The following is a 13,393-nucleotide window of genomic DNA, read 5'->3' on the forward strand; positions in this document are numbered from 1 at the left end:
TTATGCTCAGAATATGAGCTTATTTTTTGTGTTCTATTTATGCTCAGATTATGACAAGCTTATTTTTTGTGTTCTATTTATGCTCAGAATATGAAAAATTTCTAACACTACATCCAGCACCGTGCTGCATTTAAAATGACACTGACCTTAATTTTCTTTTTTTGCCGTAGATATCGTTTAGCCGTGGAATTCACCGCGGCTTCCGGGTAGGGAATCCCGCGGGAGTGGGCGTTCCTATTGACATGCCAATTGATTGACATGCTAAACGACGGCGCACACAGCGCGTCACGACTTCCCGAAAGAAGCTTGGGTCGGCTCTATTTAGCGCCGGTGCCTTTCATGTACATTTGCTTAGTCTAGTTTCACACTGCTAGGAGTGCAGAGGATGAGGATGATGTGACTGTATAGTGTGGTCGATATGTTGAACATTCTCATATTCATATCATGGCTCATGTGTATGTGTGTGTGTGTGTATGTGTGTATATTGTGACAGGAAGTCAGGTAAATTTGTGGGTGTTGTCACTGATGGGACATACATTTCTGCCTTGTTTAGACGATACACAGATTATTATCGGGCGTCGGCTACAAACGTAGCCAGAGGAAGGCTAGAGGCCGTTAGAAAACTTCAGCTGTTCAGAATGAAGCAATCAAGGCCTTTATAAGTAGCCAGAGGGTTACCACTTGGTTGCTGCATCACTCCTAAGGCTGTGTGAGTAGTGCCTGATGAGGTGAGGAGGCCATTGATTTTTCTGTGTGATAAAAATCAAAAGACTATTGTGTTGTGCTGTATGACCAGCACTGTCTACTCAGCAGTAGGCTGTGTTAGACTTCATAGATAGGTTCCTGTGTGGAAGATAGATGCCCAGAGTGGCTAGGATTTACTTTATGTTTGATTTTGTTTATGCTGTTTGGATGCTTGCAATTGTTTTCCAGCAAGATGGAAAAATAAACCAGAAACTTTGATTTCAACCGTCTTTGACTGCCAGTCTGTATAAATTCAATGTGTGGTGAACCCATCCAAGGGGTCACACACCCCGCTACCGAGCTAACCCCTCACATATGGTGGAGTGCCGCGGGCAGTTAAAGTAAACCCAAAATGGAGGAGATGCTGAAACAGCTGACTTTGGCAAATGCAAATCAACAACAGACGAATGCAGTTTTGCAACGGAACATTGCAGCTCAACAACAAAACATTGCAGCTCAACAACAAAGCCTTGCAGCTCAACAACAAGCTCACCAAGAGAGCATGGCAGCTCAACAACAGGTTTACCAAGAGTGCCTTGCAGCTCACTGAGAGAGCATTGCAGCTCAACAACAAGTTCACCAAGAAAGCATTGCAGGCTTGGAACAGAGACACCAGCAGCAAATGGAGGCCATTGTGAAACAACTTCAGAGACAGCAGACCGAAGCTGGGAGTCAGGCCAGTAACGTACCGACTTTTCAGGTGCGACACTTATTGCCAAAGATGACTGCAGATGAGGTCCCTGAGATGTTTCTGACCACGTTTGAGAGAGCAGCGGAAAGAGAGAATTGGCCTAAAGACCAGTGCCCCCCCTATTATCTGGAGAAGCCCAAAAGGCATATTTCGATTTGGAGCTTGCAGAAGAACTATGCAAAGAACTATGATCGATTAAAAGCAGAAATATTGGCACGTTTCGGTGTAACCCTGGATGTCCGTGCTCAGCGGGTACACAATTGGAGTTATCAGCAGAGGAAGCCACCTCGGTCACAGATGTATGATCTTATCCATTTGGCTAAGAAGTGGCTGCAGCCAGAAACTCTGTCCGGACCAAAAATTTGGGAGCGAGTAGTCATGGACAAATTTCTTAGGTCTCTTCCCAAAACCCTGCAGAAATGGGTGAACCATGGTGGTCCGGATACTGCAGACAAACTTGTAGACCTGGTCGAAAGGTACCTAACAACGGAGAGTTTGTCCTCTTCCACCCGAGACGCACAGACTTTTCACCCCAAGACCAGACCGTCCCCACCTATAGGTAAGACTGCATCAAGGGATGGGGGTGTAGAGAGGTACCAAGGAGCAACTAGAGGAACTATCGGGACTACTGCTAATGTTTGGCGAGAGCGGCCTGGAAGACCCATCCCACAGGAGAGGACCAGAAGGTTGATCTGTTACCGTTGCCATGAAGAGGGACATGTAGCAGCCGTTTGCCCAGCGGGTGATGAACCCATGCAATGTGACTTTCTTACCGAGAGACGACAGTCCCTTTTTGCAACCACATGCACTGCAGTAAAGGGAAATAAGAAACCGTTATATAGAATGTGCTTAGATGGTAAAAATGTTGTGGTATTGTTGGATTCAGGTAGCCTGGTCATCTTAGTGAAAAGTGACCTAGTGGTGGGAAAAACCTTACATCCGAGGAAAATGGCTGTAGTTTGTGTACATGGGGACACTCGAGAATATCCGGTGACTACCTTTTCCTTTGAAACCTCCCTCAGTAACTTGTGTCACCAGGTAGGTTTAGATCCCAAACTGCCACATGACGCCATTGTGGGAAGGGATTTCCCAAAATTTTGGGAACTCTGGGACTGCCCAGATTCCTCAGTAGGTGGTTCTTCTGAGTCTGAACCATCTATTCCAGAAACCTCTAACTGTGAGGATTCTCCTGAGTTTCCATTCTCAGTATTAGCAGGGGAAACACCAGTCCCTAGGGAGGAGCCTGCTACCTCATAAGAGGAACAGCGGCCGATAGGGTTTGATGACCTCGAGGTGCACAGAGAAAACTTTGTCACTGAGCAATTGAGGGACCCCACATTGCTAAGAGCCCGAGAGAATTCAGTGAAGGTAGATGGGAAGTTAGTTAATCCTGACGAGAGGGTTGCCCTCCCTTACTTTATTATTGAAAGGGACCTGTTATATCGAGTGTCACAGAGGATAGAGGACACCATTGAGCAACTGGTAGTGCCTAAACCGTACCGCAAGATGGTTTTGGAACTGGCCCAAGGGCATATTCTTGGGGGACATTTGGGAGCGAAAAAAACCCGGGAGAGGATCACCCAGAGGTTTTATTGGCCTGGGATCACTAGAAAAGTGGAATTGTACTGCTCTTTCTGTCCAGTGTGTCAGATTACTGCACCCATGCCACATTTCCGCAGTTCGTTGGTATCCCTGCCCATTATCGAGGTCCCGTTTGAGAGGATCGCCATGGACCTGGTTGGCCCCTTGTTGAAGTCCACTAGAGGGCACCAGCACATCTTGGTAATAATGGACTATGCCACCCGGTACCCAGAAGCGATTCCTCTCCGAAACACCTCTGCTAAAACAATTGCCAAAGAGTTATTTCAGGTTTTCAGCCGTGTGGGTCTCCCTAAGGAAGTCCTAACTGACCAGGGCACCCTGTTTATGTCTAGGGTGACCAAAGAACTTTGTAAACTCCTGAAAGTGACCCAACTACGTACATCCGTATATCACCCTCAGACAGACGGGTTAGTGGAGAGGTTTAATAAAACCTTAAAACAAATGTTGAGGAGGGTGGTGGATAAAGACGGAAAGAATTGGGGTTATCTGCTCCCTTATCTAATGTTTGCAATAAGAGAGGTTCCCCAATCGTCCACAGGGTTCTCTCCGTTTGAGCTACTGTATGGGAGGCACCCTCGGGGCCTACTGGACATTACCAGGGAAACATGGGAGAGTGAGAGTTCACCCCATCGAAGTGTGATTGAACATGTGGCCCAAATGCAAGACAGAATTGCCCAAGTAATGCCGATTGTGAAGGAACATATAGCCCAAGCCCAATTGGCTCAACAAAGGATTTACAATCGTGGGGCCCAGGTCCGTTCCTTTGCACCTGGTGATAGGGTGTTGGTCTTGGTCCCCACGGTCGAAAGTAAATTCCTAGCCAAATGGCAGGGTCCATATGAAGTGTTGGAAAAAGTGGGAGTGGTAAATTATAAAATTAGCCAACCGGGAAGACGAAAACCTGAGCAGCTCTATCACGTGAACTTGCTGAAACCATGGAAGGATAGAGAGTCCTTGGTCGCTGAGACTATCCGAGTTCAGCGGAGACTCTATCCAAAACGCAGAAACAGGAGGTTAAAGAATTTGTGCTCCGTAATAAGGAGAAGTTTTCAGACCTGCCAGGTTGGGTCCCGGAGTTGAACATGACATTATCACCACCCCAGGGGATAAGGTCAAGTTGAAGCCCTATAGAATTCCAGAAGCCCGGCGAGAGGCAATTCGCCAGGAAGTAAAACAAATGCTTGAGCTGGGGGTGATAGAAGAGTCAAATAGTGATTGGTCAAGTCCCATTCTCTTAGTGCCCAAACCCGATGGAAGTTGGCGGTTTTGTAATGAATTTCGCCGCCTTAATCAAGTCACTAAGTTTGACACCTATCCCATGCCCCACATAGATGAACTGATTGATCGCCTAGGCACTGCTCTGTACATGACAACGTTAGACCTTACCAAGGGTTATTGGCAAATTCCTCTCTCAAAGTCAGCCAGGGAAAAAACAGCATTTGTAACTCCAGACGGATGTTTCCAATATCGGAGAATGCCTTTTGGGTTACAAAATGCTCCCGCCACATTCCAACGCGTCATGGATAAGACCCTTCGGCCTCATCGAGCCTATGCTGCTGCATACCTCGATGACGTTGTCATTCACAGTGAAGATTGGTAATCACACTTGCCAAAAGTTCAGGCTGTGTTGGATTCCATCTGGAAAGCCGGGTTTACAGCTAATCCAAAAAAATTTACCCTTGGGCTAGAAGAGGCGAAGTATCTGGGGTATACTATTGGAAGAGGTCTAATTAAGCCCCAAATAAACACAGTTGAGGCTATTCAGGATTGGCCACGTCCCACCAACAAGAAACAGGTTCGTGCATTTTTGGGGATCGCGGGCTACTATCGCCGCTTTATCCCCCATTTTGCCTCACAGGCTGTTCCCCTGACCAATTTGACCAAAGGGAAGGAGTATGTAATGACCAAATGGACTCTCGAAGCAGAAACGGCTTTTCAGGCTTTAAAACAGGCCTTATGTAGTCAGCCAGTTTTAAATTGATCTCTCACGGGACTTTGTGGTTCAGACAGATGCGTCAAATGTGGGTTTAGGAGCTGTACTGTCTCAGGTTATCAAGGGGGAGGAACACCCTGTTATGTACCTCAGCCGAAAGTTGAAGGCCCATGAAGAGAATTATGCCACCATTGAGAAAGAATGTTTGGCGGTGAAATGGGCTTTGGATTCTCTCTGGTACTACCTCGTGGGTAGACAGTTTGAGCTGGTGACGGATCATGCCCTGTTGAAGTGGATGGCACAGAACAAAGAGACCAATAGGAGGATAAATAGGTGGTTCCTGGCCCTCCAAGAATTTAGTTTTGTGGTGACGCATCGCCCCGGTGCTGAAATGGGGAATGCAGATGGGTTGTCCCGAGTGCATGCTTGCCTGGCAACCTGTGTCCCAACCCTAGGGTTGAAACAAGAGGGGGGGGGGTATGTGACAGGAATTCAGGTAAATCTGTGGGTGTTGTCACTGATGGGACATACATTTCTGCCTTGTTTAGACGATACACTGATTATTATCGGGCGTCGGCAACAAACGTAGCCAGAGGAAGGCTAGAGGCCGTTAGAAAACTTCAGCTGTTCAGAATGAAGCAATCAAGGGCTTTATAAGTAGCCAGAGGGTTACCACTTGGTTGCTGCATCACTCCTAAGGCTGTGTGAGTAGGAGAGCAGTGCCTGATGAGGTGAGGAGACCATTGATTTTTCTGTGTGATAAAAATCAAAAGACTACTGTGTTGTGCTGTATGACCAGCACTGTCTACTCAGCAGTAGGCTGTGTTAGACTTCATAGATAGGTTCCTGTGTGGAAGGTAGACGACCAGAGTGGCTAGGATTTACTTTATGTTTGATTTTGTTTATGTTGTTTGGATGCTTGCAATTGTTTTCCAGCAAGATGGAAAAATAAACCAGAAACATTGTTTTCAACCGTCTTTGACTGCCAGTCTGTATAAATTCAGTGTGTGGTGAACCCATCCAAGGGGTCACACACCCCACTACCGAGCTAACCCCTCACAATATATATATATATATATTGTAATTTTGGGCTTATTTAGCATCTGGGTAGAGCATACCAGTGAGCAGAGTCCACGCCAGTTGTGCTTTTTAAGGGTTTGTTGACCCACTTTTATTAAAAGAAAGAAAAACGTCCATCCAGAATTTCCCACGCAGGGGGTTTCAAGTTGCTACAGCAAAAAAGAAATAGTCAACCGAAAATGCCGAGCCACCTGGCTCTCTTCAGAAATACAGCCCCTTAGGCTTACACTTCAGCCCTCTTGGCCACGTACCAAAGTACCTGTACAAATCACTGTACCTTCTCTCAGCTTCTATGCTGCTCAGCCCACAGCTTTGGGCCCTCTGTCTATACCATGCAGACATGCATGCTTCTCCCTTGCTTGCCTGGACTCCTCGGGAGGGTGGAGTCCAGAACACTGGTCTTGACTCTACTATAAGCCCAGGACCCACCTGCTCAATCAACCAGCCAGTCTCCTGGCTGTTTCCAAAACCCGGTCCCAGGATTGGAGATTCCTGCCTATTTGAGAGTCCTGGGCGACCCTTACCAGGACAGGGAACTGTACTATCACAATATATATATATGTGTGTGTGTGTGTGTGTGTTTATGTATACATGTATTATACATATGGTCGGGTATAACTGTATATGATTTTACAGGAACATATATATTTTCTGATATGAAGTGCCCCTTGTATATTAAAAGACTTTCCTGTCATCTCTTGTCTGAGAACCCATAATAGATGTCAGGTCTTAATTAGAGGTGTCCAATTATACCATGTGTGTATAGGGGGTCCTGTGAAATGCTAAATGTGGGAAGTAGTTGAGTTAGATCAAAAGGAAGTTTATTGATGTCAATATGCAGGACTCCGGGACATTTCCCTTTTCAAAAGGATGTGAAGCTGTTGTATGCAAGTATGCAAATTAGGGTGGCTGATGACAACAGTTGGTTCCAGGGTGGGGGTCCTTATCTGTCACTCTGAAAAGACACATATTAAATCAAAAAGCAGCCAATCAGGATCTGGGACAATTTTAATCCAATGAATGTCTAGGCTTGAGATTCAACCAATCGTATCCTAGGGACTTTTAATTCTTGGAGGGGGGAAATGGAGACTGGGGGGTATACAAACAGTCAAGCTAGCTACCTTGAAGCTCTGTGTGAATGATGACCTAATCTGAGGAGCATGGTGAAGTACTCTGTAAATATACCTTGTGACAGAGTACATAATTCCAGGTATGTCAGTGTGAGATTGGAAAGGTCAGCTTTCCCCGTCTTAGAAAGGGTTAAGCCTGGCCCAACAGATAAACCTCCTCTCTCACTCCATTAATTAGCCTGCACCTGATAGAGCTGGGAGAGGGAGAGCTCAGTGTTGAGATCCAGGCTGTGCTGGATGGACAGACTGGAGTCTGTCTGTGTATCTGAGGAACAAGGTCTGTCAGAACTTATCGTTTATATTGAACTTTTATTTTTGTTTGTTTGTGCTGGAGGCCCGGGATAGCCGCCCCAGTAACCCGTAGTGAGGGACACTATTGTTTAGTTAGCCTCCTAAGCTGGAGTAGGCCTTTTTGTTTGTATTATTATTTTGATGCAATAAAGCCATATTTATTGCTATTTTGGTGACTTTGCTGCGCTGCATGTTTCACTATTTCTACTAACCCAAGCGACTTTGCCACAAGTGGTGTCAGAAGTGGGATGTTCGCTGTTGTACCGGTCACTTTACAGTTACAGTGGCCTTAAAGGTACAGGACCCAGAAATGGAAGATATTGTAAAAGCCCTGTTACAAGCTACCTCTGTGCAGCAAGAGACCAATAGACAGGTCGCTGCAGCGCAACAAGAAACTAATAGACAGATCGCTGCAGTGCATCAAGAAACTAATAGACATGTAGCTGCAGCAGCTGCAGTACAGCAGGAGACCAACAGGCTCCTGACTTTGCAGATTGAAGCTTTGACTAAAGCACAACAGTCAGACCATGCTGTTCTCAAAGCAACCTTGGATAAGATGACTACCCAAGGGTCTACTAACCCTCCAGCAGGGGGGGTAAGCCAAATTCGTGCAAGCAGCTGTATGCAGAAAATGACCCCGGATGATGATGTGGAGACTTACCTACTGGCGTTTGAACGGACCGCCACCCGAGAAGGCTGGCCCCCAGGACAGTGGGCTGGAATCATTGCACCCTTCCTCCTGGGAGAAGCACAGAAAGCCTATTTTGATCTGGATGAGGTGGCTGCTGCAGACTATCTCAAACTGAAAGGAGAGATCCTGGCTCGCTTAGGGGTAACTTCTACAGTGAGGGCCCAGCGTTTCTACAACTGGAGGTTCAAAGAAGGAAAAGCGCCAAGATCCCAGATGTTTGACTTAATTCATCTGGCTCGGAAGTGGCTCAAACCAGAGACTCAAACCCCTGCACAGATTATAGAAGCGCTTGTACTGGACCGTTACGTGAGAGAGCTTCCAAATGGCCTCCGGGAGTGGGTCACTCATGGAAATCCCCTGGACTGTGATAGTATGGTCGCACAAGTAGAGCGGTACCTGTCTACCAAAAATTTGGACCGATCTCTCTCTAGGACGACGGGGAAAACACAGAGAACAGGAGACCGGAGGAGTGGAGTGGAAGCAGACTTCGGATCGGGAGCCCGTTTTTCCAAAACAGACTTTAGAGGTCAAAACCCTGGGAAAGAGGACCACCCTAGGAGTAACTCCATAACTTGTTTTGAGTGTGGCGCCAAAGGACATGTCAGGGCGAGATGCCCCAATCTTTCTGAGCCCATGCAGTGTGGTCTAGGGGAAGATTCCTCTGACTTTTGCGGACTCATTTGTTTAGCAGGCTTGGTAGAAGGGGGACATACCTTCCGAGTACCTGTCCTGCTGGACAAACAAGAGACAGTGGCCCTGGTGGACTCTGGCAGTGCCCTGACTTTGGTAGCCAGTAAATTGGTAAAACCTTGTTGGATACAGAAGCATAGAACCATGGGGGTATTGTGTATTCATGGGTGTACTGTGCGGTATCCTACTGCCAACGTAGAAGTGTTAGTACAGGGCAGTTTGGTAAGGATCGTAGCAGTGGTAGTTCCTCGTCTACCATATCCTTTGATAATAGGAAGGAATTTCCCTAATTTCCATGCTCTGTTACAGTCCCCTGTGATGGGAGAACAAGGGGAACCTGAAGTGGAGCAGAGAAATACAGGTGTCCATGAAGTATTTCCCTTTGCTCATCCTGACTTGTATATCTCTAATCCAAAAAGAGGTAAAACGAGACGGGAACGCAGGGAGAGCAAGCTAAGATTTAATAGGGCTGTCAAGGAAGTCCTGTTGAATCAGCATGGGGAGCAGTCCAGGAGAGGCGGGGCCCCACGACAGACAGAAGATGAGGCAGAGGTTGGTCAACCGGAACCCCCCCCAGAGGCTACCAGTGAAGGGGACGAGGGGGATACAGATGTCCTGGATATTTCGGGTAGTGGCTTTGGCCGGGATCAGGCAGATGATCCCCTGTTGCAGGAAGCCAGGAGTAATGTTGTGGAGGTTAATGGGGTACCAGTGGAAGGGGTAACGGGAAAGGCCTATCCCTATTTTGTCCTTAAAAATGATCTCCTTTACAGAGTGACCTCCGATGAGGGACAAGAGCTTGAACAACTGGTTGTGCCTTCATCATACACCCGGAAAATCCTGGATTACTCTCACTCTCATCTTCTGGGGGGACATTTAGGGGTGGAGAAAACCCAAGAACGGGTGCTCAGGAGGTTCTTTTGGCCTGGGGTATACGAGGGGATTAAAAGATATTGTGCTTCTTGCCCGGAATGCCAGCTGGCATCTCCCAGACCGAAGTTGAGAGCCCCACTCATACCTCTCCCTATAGTTGATGTGCCGTTTGAGAGGATTGGCATGGACCTAGTGGGTCCCTTAGAGAAAACAGCTCGAGGGCACCAGTACATCCTTGTCATCCTCGATTATGCCACCAGATACCCAGAAGCCATTCCACTACGTAAGGCTAATGCTAAAAGTATTGCTAAAGAGCTGGTTCAGATGTTTACACGGGTGGGGATACCCAGGACATTGCTCACGGATCAGGGGACACCGTTTGTCTCCCGTATTATGAAAGAGCTATGTCAGCTATTTAATGTACAGACTCTGAGAACGTCAGTGTATCACCCCCAGACCGATGGGTTGGTAGAAAGGTTTAACCGGACCCTAAAGGGGATGTTGAGAAAAGTCGTTAGCAGGGATGGGAAGGATTGGGACTTGTTACTTCCTTACCTGTTATTTGCAGTTCGGGAGATTCCCCAAAGTTCTACGGGCTTCTCCCCATTTGAGCTTTTATATGGTAGGCATCCCCGGGGGATACTGGATATCCTAAAGGAAACCTGGGAAGAACAGGGGGTAACTGGGACCAATGTCCTCCAGTATGTTGAAGATATGCGGGTGCGTATGGCTCAGATTGCCCCTCTTGTTCGCCAGCATATGGAGCAGGCGCAGAGTAGGCAGAAGTCCTACTATGACCAGAGGGCCCTAGTGAGACAGTTTGAAAGGGGGGACAGAGTAATGGTTCTAGTACCCACCGCAGAAAGCAAACTTTTAGCACAGTGGCAGGGACCCTATGAGGTCCTGGAAAAACTGAGCCCAGTAAATTATAAAATTAGTCAGCCAGGACGCCGGAAGAAGGAGGCCATCTTCCACATAAACCTCCTTAAGCCATGGAGGGCTAGAGAGGACTGCATGGCCACAGTGGGTGACAACCCGCCTGGTCCACAGGCACCTAGTTCTTCAGTGACAATCTCTCCAGAGCTGACACCTGAGCAAGTAGAGGAAGCTAGAGGCCTGGTTGAGAGGAATAGTGATGTCTTCTCCCCTGACCCTGGACAAACCCGAGAAATTACCCATGATATTATTACAGAACCAGGGGTTGTCATAAGAGTGAAATCTTACCGCATTCCGGAGTCCAAGAGGGAAGCTGTAAGGGCTGAAGTCAGGAAAATGCTTGAGCTTGGAGTGACAGAGGAGTCTCACAGCCAGTGGTGCAGCCCCATTGTTCTAGTGCCTAAACCTGATGGGTCCATCAGGTTCTGTAATGACTTCAGGAAGTTAAACGAGGTGTCTAAGTTTGACGCCTACCCCATGCCTAGGGTGGATGAACTCGTAGAGCGATTAGCCAAAGATAGGTTCTTCACCACGTTGGACCTGACAAAGGGTTATTGGCAGATGCCGTTGACAAAGCATGCTCGAGAGAAAACAGCCTTTGCCACTCCTGATGGCCTGTTCCAGTACAGGATTATGCCTTTTGGCCTCCATGGAGCTCCAGCCACTTTCCAAAGGCTAATGGATAAGTTGCTCAGGCCCCATACCGAATATGCAGCCGCATACTTGGATGATGTGATCATTCATAGCCCGGACTGGGAAAGCCATCTGGACAAAGTGCAGGCAGTCTTGGACACTCTTAGAAGAGCGGGGTTGACAGCTAACCCCTCTAAATGTGCCTTGGGTCTAGCTGAGGCTAGATACTTGGGTTACCTGGTTGGCAGGGGACTTGTTAAACCGCAAATGAACAAGATAGGAGCTATACAGAACTGGCCCAGGCCGTTGAGGAAAAAACAAGTCAGAGCCTTTTTGGGGATCGTAGGCTACTATCGGAGGTTTATTCCTCACTTTGCTACAAGGGCTGCCCCGCTCACTGACCTTATTAAAGCCAGAAGTTCAGACACCGTAAAGTGGAACAGCAAGGCTGAGGAAGCCTTTGCTGATCTTCGGGCAGCGCTTTGTGCCCAACCCGTGCTTGTGGCTCCCGACTTTGGGAAGGAGTTCTTTCTCCAGACGGATGCCTCAGAGGTGGGTTTGGGTGCAGTGTTGTCCCAATATGTGGATGGTGAGGAACACCCTGTCCTATATTTGAGTCGGAAGTTGTTACCCCGAGAACAGCGCTATGCCACAGTCGAAAAAGAGTGTTTGGCGATTAAGTGGGCAGTAGAAACACTCCGCTACTACGTGTTGGGCAGACGGTTTACCCTGGTCACAGACCATGCTCCGTTAAAATGGATGCACACCAACAGGGACAAGAACGCTCGGGTTACGAGGTGGTTTTTGTCCCTACAGCCCTTTTCTTTTGTGGTACGACACAGGGCAGGTCTCCTCCACAGTAACGCAGATGCTCTGTCCCGAGTACATGGGTTCGCAGAGGTGGCCGCTTCCCACACAGGTGTTAAGCTGGGGGGGAGGATATGTGACAGAGTACATAATTCCAGGTATGTCAGTGTGAGATTGGAAAGGTCAGCTTTCCCCGTCTTAGAAAGGGTTAAGCCTGGCCCAACAGATAAACCTCCTCTCTCACTCCATTAATTAGCCTGCACCTGATAGAGCTGGGAGAGGGAGAGCTCAGTGTTGAGATCCAGGCTGTGCTGGATGGACAGACTGGAGTCTGTCTGTGTATCTGAGGAACAAGGTCTGTCAGAACTTATCGTTTATATTGAACTTTTATTTTTGTTTGTTTGTGCTGGAGGCCGGGATAGCCGCCCCAGTAACCCGTAGTGAGGGACACTATTGTTTAGTTAGCCTCCTAAGCTGGAGTAGGCCTTTTTGTTTGTATTATTATTTTGATGCAATAAAGCCATATTTATTGCTATTTTGGTGACTTTGCTGCGCTGCATGTTTCACTATTTCTACTAACCCAAGCGACTTTGCCACAACCTCTTTAATTTTCTTAATCTCTTCCGTAACTTTTTCCTTCTTACTACTTATCCTAACAAACTGTTGAGTCCTTTACAGCCATATTCTTATTTGTACCATGTATGTTGTAACAATATTCCTATGTGTATCAGCGGTATCCTCTCTGTTCTAAACAGTGATATAATTTATGTTATGGTTACATATATTGGATTAATACATGTTTATTTTTTCTGTATAATAAACAAATTATTTTCTCTTTTCGCACCGCTTTCGTTTGCTTTAATTTTGTATAGACAATCAATAATTTGTATGTATCATTAACCAGTTCCCGACCCCCGCATGTACATATACGTCCACAATATGGCACGTACAGGCACATGGGCGTACACGTACGTCCTCGCCTATTAGCGGGTGGGGGGTCCGATCGGGACCCCCCCCCGCTACATGCGGAGGTCGGGTCCACTCGGGGAGCGATCCGGGACCACGGCGCGGCTATTTGTTTATAGCCGCTCCGTCGCGATCGCTCCCCGGAGCTGAAGAACGGGGAGAGCCGTATGTAAACACGGCTTCCCCGTCCTTCACTATGGCGGCGCATCGATCGCGTCATTCCCTTTATAGGGAAGACACGATCGATGACGTCATTCCTACAGCCACACCCCCCTACAGTTGTAAACACATACTAGGTGCACCCTAACTCCTACAGCGCCACCTGT

At 47.5% G+C, this 13,393-nt stretch overlaps 1 protein-coding gene across 1 annotated transcript in view; it reads right to left on the minus strand.

Annotated features, from left to right (window-relative positions):
• CAPN9 (calpain 9) overlaps positions 1 to 13,393 on the minus strand; it is a 1,050,568-nt gene that overhangs the window by 450,156 nt on the left and 587,019 nt on the right. The gene's annotated exons all lie outside the window — the stretch shown is intronic.

This window comes from Rana temporaria, chromosome 4, assembly GCF_905171775.1.
Source record: "Rana temporaria chromosome 4, aRanTem1.1, whole genome shotgun sequence".
In the NCBI taxonomy this organism is placed as follows: domain Eukaryota; kingdom Metazoa; phylum Chordata; class Amphibia; order Anura; family Ranidae; genus Rana; species Rana temporaria.